Source organism: Megalops cyprinoides, unplaced genomic scaffold, assembly GCF_013368585.1.
Source record: "Megalops cyprinoides isolate fMegCyp1 unplaced genomic scaffold, fMegCyp1.pri scaffold_27_arrow_ctg1, whole genome shotgun sequence".
Classification (NCBI taxonomy): domain Eukaryota; kingdom Metazoa; phylum Chordata; class Actinopteri; order Elopiformes; family Megalopidae; genus Megalops; species Megalops cyprinoides.
Window position 1 is genome coordinate 5,325 of NW_023494723.1, and position 11,642 is coordinate 16,966.

General features: G+C 42.0%; 4 non-coding genes across 4 annotated transcripts; all 4 read left to right on the top strand.

The window, feature by feature from the left end:
- Positions 1-5,762: 5,762 nt before the first annotated feature.
- Positions 5,763-5,881, top strand: LOC118772312. Its single transcript, XR_005004689.1, has one exon. It is a non-coding gene; the product is annotated as a 5S ribosomal RNA (ribosomal RNA).
- A 1,127-nt stretch (positions 5,882-7,008) lies between these two features.
- LOC118772309 lies at positions 7,009-7,127 on the top strand. The gene has a single exon (XR_005004686.1). It is a non-coding gene; the product is annotated as a 5S ribosomal RNA (ribosomal RNA).
- Positions 7,128-8,254: 1,127 nt separating this feature from the next.
- LOC118772310 lies at positions 8,255-8,373 on the top strand. The gene has a single exon (XR_005004687.1). It is a non-coding gene; the product is annotated as a 5S ribosomal RNA (ribosomal RNA).
- A 1,126-nt stretch (positions 8,374-9,499) lies between these two features.
- Positions 9,500-9,618, top strand: LOC118772311. Its single transcript, XR_005004688.1, has one exon. It is a non-coding gene; the product is annotated as a 5S ribosomal RNA (ribosomal RNA).
- Positions 9,619-11,642: the final 2,024 nt, after the last annotated feature.

An 11,642-nucleotide genomic window follows, 5' to 3' on the forward strand; every position in this document is an offset into this window, starting at 1 on the left:
CGGTTACAGTGAAGGAAGCAGAACATTTGTAAATAACAAAGATTTTAATATCTATGGTAAGAATGGTAATACAATAATGAAATGATTGGTGAGACGAGGATGGGACCAGAGAGAAAGCAGCAGAAGTTGTACAGTTTATTTTATCAAACAGAGAGTAAAAAATACAAAATTGAACGTACTGGTGAAACATAAGTGTTACGTTAGGGAGGGAGATTGTTGTTGTGACATGTGTATGATGTGGTTGTTTGAAATTGTAAAGGAAAGTGCAGGGCCTGTCAGTAAAGTGTCGTATAATTGCATCTCATGGTTTTGTAAGTGTTGAAGATTTTCTTTTTGTAAGTACTGAAGAATTGCCGGTGTAGAAATTTTATATATGTGTGTTGCATTGTTGTGTGTTAATTTGAATGTGCCGTGCATTGTGATAGTGTATGATGAAGTGGGATGTGCTGTGGAACAGTGTGTGCATTTATGTGTTGTTGTGCGAAGTGGTGGTGTCAGATTTCTAAAACAGGATGGGCATTGATGTGTTATGTTAAGTTGAGCTGCAGTGATTGTTGCAGTAATACTTGTTTGTTCTGAAGTATGTGTCTGTGATATGCTGCGTGTGGCTATGTGTTTGCTAAGTGTGAATGTGGTGTCCTTTGTTGTTGTTAATGTGATGTTGTCATTGTAATTTCGTGTTGCGATGTGTGTGATTGTGTATGATTGTCCTTCGGTAATGATGTCTATCAAAGGTCCCCAAAGTGTTAGTGTTACGTCTGCTGTGTTGTCCGAGATTTGTGTTTGTCTGCAGTCCAAGTCATGACCGTGAACATGGTGGACGGTGGTCTCAGGAGCCACATGTGTAATACTTCCTGATAGTGATGTAATCTGTGAGAGAGAAATTGTGGGAAAAAATAAAAACATCATGAATGTATTGTATTAGTTGAGAAATCAACTGGTAGACATTTGTTATTGTAATATTATACATTACATAGGACAATGAAAAGACAATGTCTTTGCGTGTGGAAAATGATCAAAGCAAAATAGATACAAGTTAAGGTCACACATGGTAATAAGAATCAGGTTGTGTTACAATAGGCAATAGAGTTGTAGAATAGGTAAATAGGTATGCTCAATAGGTAGAGAATTAGTAGTACTTACATGAGTTTTTGGTGGCAGTGTTTGAACTTCTTTCAGTTTCTTCAGAGTGAGCCCGTGGGTTGTAGAAGGAAATGGTAGTTTGTTGATGAGCGAAACTGTGGATTTTTCAGTGACAATAAAATTCATTTCTGAAGGATTGTATGGATCTGTAGAGGAAAACATTTGTAGTTAGTGTTTGTAGTGCATGATTTCAATAAAGAACATCAAGTGATGGTAATGGTGGAATGTGACAATTGGTAAATCATTTGTAGAAGAATTTTGTTTCAGTTTGCTTTGGAAAGTAAATCACAGCGTGTGTAATATTAGCAATTGAAAAATAGCTGTGTTTGAAAGAAACATCTATTGTACTTATTTTGGTTTTGTGAAGCATTTGTAATTTTCACTGCGGCCTTTTGTTCTGTGGCATCCAGGAAGAGTTGGTGTTTTTCTTCAGAAAAAACCAGTGCTTTGCGAAAATCTGTTTGATTTGTCTGTAAAGTGACTCTAAAAAATGGTTTGTTGTTTTTTGCTGTCTGCAGTGGTGAAGTGCATTGCACATAGCCAGATACTTCTGTTGGTGATGGTGTCTCTTGTTTCTTCATCATCTTCTTTGGTGGAGGAGAGTCCATTTTTGATAGACGTGGAAGATATTTCAAGTGAGATAAAAAAAATCCAGGTATCCGTTGTGGAAGAAAGTTAAGAATGAGTTTATTGGCGAGGTTAAATTATGGAAAGCTCTCAGTGTAGTGAGCAATGAGGTTGAGAGATATTTTTGACCAATGAGATTTTAAGGGTGTGACTTGAGTTGGGTGTGAAGAAGGGTGGACTTGGTCAATCTAATTAGTGTGTATGTGTGGTTGAACGTGCCAGGAGAAAGGTCATTTGCATATAGAAAATAAAAGGAATTTAAAATTAAAATTTAAAATTAATGTGGAAAATGTGTGTTTAGAAAGCAGGCCTAAATGAAATGGTAAAAGCAATTTGAAATGGAAAAGAGCAGACATGTTTAGTTTTTAGGTATGCTTCATGTGTAGTTCAGAAATGATGTTATTTTATGTGTCATGTGTAAATGTGATGTAAAGTTTGCTGACAGTGGTAGATTGTTTGAAAGTAGAACAGGGAATTTTGAAATGTCATACATTCAGTATAGCAATGTTTGAGAAATGAAAGTAAGGCTGCTTGAGAAGTTGTGTATTAGGGATCATTAATAACTGGGAATGAATATTGTGAATGAATTGAGAATGAAAAGAGTTATGACATGTTATAGAGAAGGGCTTATATAGAGCGCACTGAAAGTATAATCAAGGTACTGTACAAAAGTATTGTGTGAAAGAAGGTTTTATAAGACATAAACAGCAGTTTGCGCAGTGACCAATTAAAAAGGCAGACAATACTTTTGTTGTGAGTTTAATTTAAAAACTAAAACTATATGAATGGCGGACTTGATATGGGTGTGTATGGTTGTAACTACTAAGGGTTAGGCTTAGAGGAACAGTTTAATGAAGTTGTTGTTATTGATGAGAATTTTAGTGTAGTACTGTTGTCCTGGTTGAATGATTAGTTTTGATGGAATTGTAAGAATGCAGAGAGGGATATAGGACTTTTTTGAATGGTATTTGTCTTGTTTTAGAGGAATACAACTTCTGTATATTAATTAAAGGTAAGGTATAAAACATAGTTCTGGAAATGAGAGGAGTGTGACTGATGAGTGGTGGAGATGTTTTTATTTCTTATGATGGTTTTAATTAAGGGAAATACGTTTTTGACAATTGTTGTAAAAAAGTTTCCATGCACAACTTCATATAATAACAGACAAGACTACCCCAAATTTGGTGTAAATCAGACTTTTATTTCAAGCGGCGCCCCCGTCAGGCTGGCCACCCCCACGCCGGACCCACACGCCCGCCCCCGGCTGGAAACGCACTTCTTCTCCGGTGCTCCCCCGAAGGCCGCGAGAGAGGGCTCACCCCCTTCTGCACTCCCGTCAGCCTCGCGCTGGCCTGCCGGCGGGCACCCCCGCTCCGCCTCTCACCCTCGGTGGGGGGAAGCGGCCGGGGCGGACTGAACGAGGGGCTACCTGGTTGATCCTGCCAGTAGCATATGCTTGTCTCAAAGATTAAGCCATGCATGTCTAAGTACACACGGCCGGTACAGTGAAACTGCGAATGGCTCATTAAATCAGTTATGGTTCCTTTGATCGCTCCAACGTTACTTGGATAACTGTGGCAATTCTAGAGCTAATACATGCCAACGAGCGCTGACCTTCGGGGATGCGTGCATTTATCAGACCCAAGGATGACAAAAATTTTCACCGTCATATGATGCTAGCATGCTACAATACGCTGCTAGCAAGCTATAATACACTAGCTGGCTAAAACGTATAGCCAGTGATATTACGAAATGCAAGGAGTATTGAGAAGAATTTAATCGTTTCTAAAGTGCAGAAACATTAACTTAGCTAGATTGCTAGATATGCGCAGGATGTTAATACAACAATGAGATGATTATAGACTCAAGGATGACAAAATATTCACCGTCATATGATGCTAGCATGCTACAATACGCTGCTAGCAAGCTATAATACACTAGCTGGCTAAGTCGCTAAGACAGTGATATTACGAATGAATCCCTGATAACAATGTAATCGTTTCTAAAGTGCAGAAACATTAACCTAGCTAGCTTGTTAGATGCGCGCAGAATGTTAATACAACAATGAGATCTTTGTAGACACAAGGATGACAACATATTCACCGTCATACGCTGTTAGCCTGCTACAATACGCTAGCTGGCTAAGACGGTGATATAACGAATTACGAGGTGTAACGAGAAAGACGGTGATATAACGAATTACGAGGTGTAACGAGAAAAAAGTAATCGTGCGTAAAGTGCAGAAACATTAACTTAGCTCGCTTGCTAGATGCGCGCAGAATGTTAATACAACAATGAGATGATTTTAGAAACAAGGATGACAACATATTCACCGTCCTACGATGCTAGCATGCTACAAAACGCTAGCTGGCTAACTCGCTATGCCGGTGATGAAATAACGTTGTATCTGTAAATGAAAACGTAGTTGACCAGCAAGGTTAAAAGTAGTTAGGTAGCGTGTGTTGATATTTGTTAGAAGAACGCTAATACAGCAATCGTTCATTTCACCTTTCTGTAAAGATAACAGTAATAAGAAAAATTCAATCGTTTACACAACAGTTAGCTACAAGGCAGCGCAATGAGTCGCTAAGCCGGTGATATTACGAATTGCAAAGTGTATTGAGGACAGGAATGTAATCGCTTGTAAAGTACATTGACGTTAACGTAAGTACTTAGCTCATTTGAAGACCAAACTTGAGATTGGTAGCATAAAAACCCTAAATTTCATAAGGTTCCTGTATGCCTGCTTGCACGGCCATCTTGTTTTGTCCAGTCTTGTATAAGTTTCTATTCAGAACACTCATTGGCGCCTCTCATGAAAGACTGCAGTACTGCAAGTCCTGCCATAGACTCCCATTATATTTTGAGATCATATTTTATAGAATTTTTTTATAGAGAGGGGCTTCGCCCCCCACATCTGCAAACTTTATGACAGAATTGCATGCACATATGCCACAAACCTACCAAGTTTGGTGTGAATAACTGTTACCGTTTAGAAGTTATAGGCGTGGGAAAAATGTGTTTTCATCGTTGTTGGGGTCAAGTAGGGTTTAGACCCAGGTAACGTCCAAATTATAGCAGATATCCACAAACCCCGTGCAATTTGATTAATAGACCCTTTGGGCTACATCCAGGACCAGTTTTCACATTCCCTAGAATTACGACCTAGGAGGCTTATCCCTTAGAAAAACCCCCTATAAAAAAGGGGTTTTTTGTAAATATCGGGGTGAGGGGGCCTTCGGCCCCCTCCAAAAGTTTCCATGCACAAGTTCATATAATAACAGACAAGACTACCAAATTTGGTGTAAATCAGACTTTTATTTCAATACGTTTGGCCTGCCAGAAAAACAGAAGGAAGAAAAAAAACTAAAAAAAAAAAAAAGAAAAAACAGAACGAAAACAATATGCTTCCCAGCCCTGTGGGCTTGGAAGCATAAAAACAGAACGAAGACAATACGCTTCCCAGCCCTGTGGGCTTGGAAGCATAACTAGAGGTCGCAAGCTACCTCAAATGCTTCCAAGCCCCAAAGGTGTAAAAAAGATGTATAACCATTAATTCAATTCAATTTAATTCATTTTTATTTGTATCGCGCTTTTTACAGCACAAGTTGGAACAACGCACATTTTCACTGTTCCTAGGCCTGAGACCCCCTGAGAGCAAGCCTCAGGCAACAGTGGAAAGGAAAAACTCCCTATCAGGAAGAAAAGTTGAGCAATGAAACTGATAAGAATTATCACGTTCTTCCATAACAAGCCCGCTTCGGTTTTACAAAACGCATTCACGAATGTTATTCACAGTACCATCAAAGCAGCAAACACTACATTAAAGTAGATTATTACACTTGCTGTGATGATTGTGTTGGGTGAACCTCCAGGCTTCCATAACGACACGGATGACATAAACGGCAGCAAATGTATGGTGAGTTCCATAAGACGTCGTGGTGAAATTCAAGGGGACACGTATGAGAGTGCTATTTGAAGAGGCAGCTTTTGCTTACGGCCATACCACCCTGAACACGCCCGATCTCGTCCGATCTCGGAAGCTAAGGAGGGTCGGGCTTGGTTAGTACTTGGATTGTAGACCGCCTGGGAATACCAGGTGCTGTAAGCATTTTCCCTCCACAGAAGGCGCTATTTGACCGCAAACACACATTTCTCATATAACTCGTTCCTTTCAGCGTCTATTTATTTGTCTTTTGATACAATCATGGACACTTAAGTTATGGTGATCTGAAGAAGGGCAGACGACCCCAGCCCGGAAATAGACCTATACATTTTCTTCATCTGGAGGCTCTGAATCTGTCTGAAAGAGCTCGCCGACAGAGTCCCCAGTCTGTTTAAAAAAAAAAAAAAAAAAAATTAGAAAAATAAAAAAGCGAAGACTGTCTGTGGTGCAGTGAAACGGGTGAGGGCGCTCCAGAACTGAACGTTCATATTTCAGCCTGGGGAACACGGATGGGAATGCACGGACATGTGATGGAGCGTAAGCGTCTCCGGTGTAAGCATCCATTGTGGAATACGGAAATGGACAATGTAAAATTATGGGCCAGTTGAACGGGATTGATAGGAGTATCGCCATTAAATTAAAAATCCAGCGACATTTTCACTACAAAAACTGCGTTCGCGAGCTCTCCCCTGATTTTTCTTGTTCAAAAACACATGTTCAATGCTTATCTGCAATGCTGAATTTAAAAACTAAGGAACCAAAAAAAAAAAAAAAGAAAGAAACACAAAGCGCAGGACATTAACGAGCTGCTGTATGTATAGTATATGTAGTATGTATAGCTGCTGTAACTTATCCTCGTTTAATGCTCACTGCATGAATTATTAATCGCTGCAATACTCTGTGTTTGTACCCCCCCCCCCATGATAATTTGAAAACGTGCGTGTTTTGTTTGTATGCTTGTGTCAGTAACATGACTTAAGATCTAAAATGAGAATGTAACTTGCGCTGCGCCTGCATTTTACAGCGCAATGGAAAGTGAGTGTAGTATCAAAGCGAGTACAGAGCCAAGGATGAAGTGTATTAGTCTGTCGTATGGCTGGATTTCGACCAAGAGCGCTTTCCACTTAAAGAAATTATTACACTTGCTGTGATGATTGTGTTGGATGAACCTCCAGGCTTCCATAACGACACGGATGACATAAACGGCAGCAAATGTATGGTGAATTCCATAAGACGTCGTGGTGAAATTCAAGGGGACACGTATGAGAGTGCTATTTGAAGAGGCAGCTTTCGCTTACGGCCATACCACCCTGAACACGCCCGATCTCGTCCGATCTCGGAAGCTAAGCAGGGTCGGGCCTGGTTAGTACTTGGATGGGAGACCGCCTGGGAATACCAGGTGCTGTAAGCTTTTTCCCTCCACAGAAGGCGCTATTTGACCGCAAACACACATTTCTCATATAACTCGTTCCTTTCAGCGTCTATTTATTTGTCTTTTGATACAATCATGGACACTTAAGTTAAGGTGATCTGAAGAAGGGCAGACGGCCCCAGCCCGGAAATAGACCTATACATTTTCTTCATCTGGAGGCTCTGAATCTGTCTGAAAGAGCTCGCCGACAGAGTCCCCAGTCTGTTTTAAAAAAATAAATAAAAAAAAAATTAGAAAAATAAAAAAGCGAAGACTGTCTGTGGTGCAGTGAAACGGGTGAGGGCGCTCCAGAACTGAACGTTCATATTTCAGCCTGGGGAACACGGATGGGAATGCACGGACATGTGATGGAGCGTAAGCGTCTCCGGTGTAAGCATCCATTGTGGAATACGGAAATGGACAATGTAAAATTATGGGCCAGTTGAACGGGATTGATAGGAGTATCGCCATTAAATTAAAAATCCAGCGACATTTTCACTACAAAAACTGCGTTCGCGAGCTCTCCCCTGATTTTTCTTGTTCAAAAACACATGTTCAATGCTTATCTGCAATGCTGAATTTAAAAACTAAGGAACCAAAAAAAAAAATGAAAGAAACACAAAGCTCAGGACATTAACGAGCTGCTGTATGTATAGTATATGTAGTATGTATAGCTGCTGTAACTTATCCTCGTTTAATGCTCACTGCATGAATTATTAATCGCTGCAATACTCTGTGTTTGTACCCCCCCCCCCCTGATAATTTGAAAACGTGCGTGTTTTGTTTGTATGCTTGTGTCAGTAACATGACTTAAGATCTAAAATGAGAATGTAACTTGCGCTGCGCCTGCATTTTACAGCGCAATGGAAAGTGAGTGTAGTATCAAAGCGAGTACAGAGCCAAGGATGAAGTGTATTAGTCTGTCGTATGGCTGGATTTCGACCAAGAGCGCTTTCCACTTAAAGAAATTATTACACTTGCTGTGATGATTGTGTTGGATGAACCTCCAGGCTTCCATAACGACACGGATGACATAAACGGCAGCAAATGTATGGTGAATTCCATAAGACGTCGTGGTGAAATTCAAGGGGACACGTATGAGAGTGCTATTTGAAGAGGCAGCTTTCGCTTACGGCCATACCACCCTGAACACGCCCGATCTCGTCCGATCTCGGAAGCAAAGCAGGGTCGGGCCTGGTTAGTACTTGGATGGGAGACCGCCTGGGAATACCAGGTGCTGTAAGCTTTTTCCCTCCACAGAAGGCGCTATTTGACCGCAAACACACATTTCTCATATAACTCGTTCCTTTCAGCGTCTATTTATTTGTCTTTTGATACAATCATGGACACTTAAGTTAAGGTGATCTGAAGAAGGGCAGACGACCCCAGCCCGGAAATAGACCTATACATTTTCTTCATCTGGAGGCTCTGAATCTGTCTGAAAGAGCTCGCCGACAGAGTCCCCAGTCTGTTTTTTTTTTTTTTTTTTTTAAATTAGAAAAATAAAAAAGCGAAGACTGTCTGTGGTGCAGTGAAACGGGTGAGGGCGCTCCAGAACTGAACGTTCATATTTCAGCCTGGGGAACACGGATGGGAATGCACGGACATGTGATGGAGCGTAAGCGTCTCCGGTGTAAGCATCCATTGTGGAATACGGAAATGGACAATGTAAAATTATGGGCCAGTTGAACGGGATTGATAGGAGTATCGCCATTAAATTAAAAATCCAGCGACATTTTCACTACAAAAACTGCGTTCGCGAGCTCTCCCCTGATTTTTCTTGTTCAAAAACACATGTTCAATGCTTATCTGCAATGCTGAATTTAAAAACTAAGGAACCAAAAAAAAAAAAAAAAGAAAGAAACACAAAGCGCAGGACATTAACGAGCTGCTGTATGTATAGTATATGTAGTATGTATAGCTGCTGTAACTTATCCTCGTTTAATGCTCACTGCATGAATTATTAATCGCTGCAATACTCTGTGTTTGTACCCCCCCCCATGATAATTTGAAAACGTGCGTGTTTTGTTTGTATGCTTGTGTCAGTAACATGACTTAAGATCTAAAATGAGAATGTAACTTGCGCTGCGCCTGCATTTTACAGCGCAATGGAAAGTGAGTGTAGTATCAAAGCGAGTACAGAGCCAAGGATGAAGTGTATTAGTCTGTCGTATGGCTGGATTTCGACCAAGAGCGCTTTCCACTTAAAGAAATTATTACACTTGCTGTGATGATTGTGTTGGATGAACCTCCAGGCTTCCATAACGACACGGATGACATAAACGGCAGCAAATGTATGGTGAATTCCATAAGACGTCGTGGTGAAATTCAAGGGGACACGTATGAGAGTGCTATTTGAAGAGGCAGCTTTCGCTTACGGCCATACCACCCTGAACACGCCCGATCTCGTCCGATCTCGGAAGCAAAGCAGGGTCGGGCCTGGTTAGTACTTGGATGGGAGACCGCCTGGGAATACCAGGTGCTGTAAGCTTTTTCCCTCCACAGAAGGCGCTATTTGACCGCAAACACACATTTCTCATATAACTCGTTCCTTTCAGCGTCTATTTATTTGTCTTTTGATACAATCATGGACACTTAAGTTAAGGTGATCTGAAGAAGGGCAGACGGCCCCAGCCCGGAAATAGACCTATACATTTTCTTCATCTGGAGGCTCTGAATCTGTCTGAAAGAGCTCGCCGACAGAGTCCCCAGTCTGTTTTTTTTCATTTTTAAAAATTAGAAAAATAAAAAAGCGAAGACTGTCTGTGGTGCAGTGAAACGGGTGAGGGCGCTCCAGAACTGAACGTTCATATTTCAGCCTGGGGAACACGGATGGGAATGCACGGACATTGTTATACTTGCTGTGATTATCGTGTTGTGTTTGTGCTTTTCTTTTTTCTTTTTTTTTTTTTACAAGTAATGCAATTGCACTCCGTTGATCGGAGTGTCATAGAGGGGCTTTTCCCCCTCTTTTTTTCTCTCGCGCGTATGGCATTCACAGCAATTTCTGTCTCCCGTGTAAGCATTTCTTGTTGAATACGGAAATGCACAGTGTAGAATTATGGGCCAGTAAAACGGTATTGATAGGAGTATCGCCATTAAATTAAAAATCCAGCGGCATTTTCACTACAAAAAGGAATAATGAGGTCTTTCCATTAGCCATACTCTTGTGGCTCTGTGCAGCCCACTTGCAGGATGTGGCAACCGTGGGTGTAAAGTGCATTAAGTAGGACGACGCCCTTTTGGTTGTGCTATGCAATTCATACTTACCTGGCAGGGGGGGATACCATGATGAACAAGGTGGTTCACATGGAGCAGCCCATTGCTGATTCCATTGTAACCCCTCAACCTTTTTTCACTTCATCGTCTGCCTAAGGAAGGATTTCAACATGGCCGCTTGGGCTCAAAGAAATGTTGTTCGTTTTGAACTAGAGGAAGATGTTAAGATGGACAGACCGGAGTTCAGCAGACTTGTTCTTCAGAAGGAGTTGGGTTTTTCCATCAGCCATCTTGATTTCATCTTCGCCTTCCCTGGGAACAGAGTTTTTGAGGTAATTTTTACATCTTCCCTTCTTCTTGAGCGTTGTTTAAATGTGTTTGAAGAGAAGAAGAGAACTTTGCCAGTCTTTGGAAAAATGAAGCTAACCCCTCTTTCCCAGAGGAATATAAAAACTGTTCATGTTGTTTTCTGAGTGGGTAAAACATGTAGACATAGTTACATGGCTTAATAGATATTGCACCGTGATTAATGGAGATGAAGTGAGAGATGCTGATGGAGTTAAGACTGGTGCCAGACGCTTCAAAGTGCGCCTGAAAGCAGCCCCAACTGGGGAAGGCCTCTACCACTTACCCTGCACAATACAACTAGGGGTCGTGGGTCAGTTTTTTATGCTGGCCAACCCAAGGAATGCAGGCGTTGTGGAGCACTTGATCACTTAGCTGCAGCTTGTACCCAGCAAATTTGCAGAAACTGTTTGAGCCCAAGCCACCCCACAGCTCAATGTTCTGACCCTTTGAAATGTAATCTCTGCAATTCAACTGAACATAAGTTCAGAGACCGCCCACAGGCTTACTCCAACCGCCTGAAAGGGGCAACCGCTGCTCAAGTTAGCTAAGTGGGATTGTTGTGAATGAACCAAACGAAAGCCAGCAACAAGCTTGAGGTAAGGCCTGCAGGCCTTGACTGCGGAGGCCAGGCCTCACCACCAGAGGTCCCCGTGCAAGCCTCCTCTCCTGATGCCTCCAGCCTGGCGCCACCTTCTGAGAGCCCTACTGAAGGCCCCAACCAAGCTCAACCTCCAGATAATGCCAGCCAAGCTCCAGCCCAGTCGGGCTCTGGCCTGACTTCGCCCCCAGAGGTTTCCAGCAAAGTTCCTCACCAGGAGTCCTCCAGCCAGGCCCCACTTCCGGAAGAACCTAGACTGCCAACACCCAATGCATGGTCCAGTCAGGCTCCCACCCCGGAGAGCTCCAGCAGACCTCCACCCTGTGACGGTCACGAGGGGCCACCAGAGG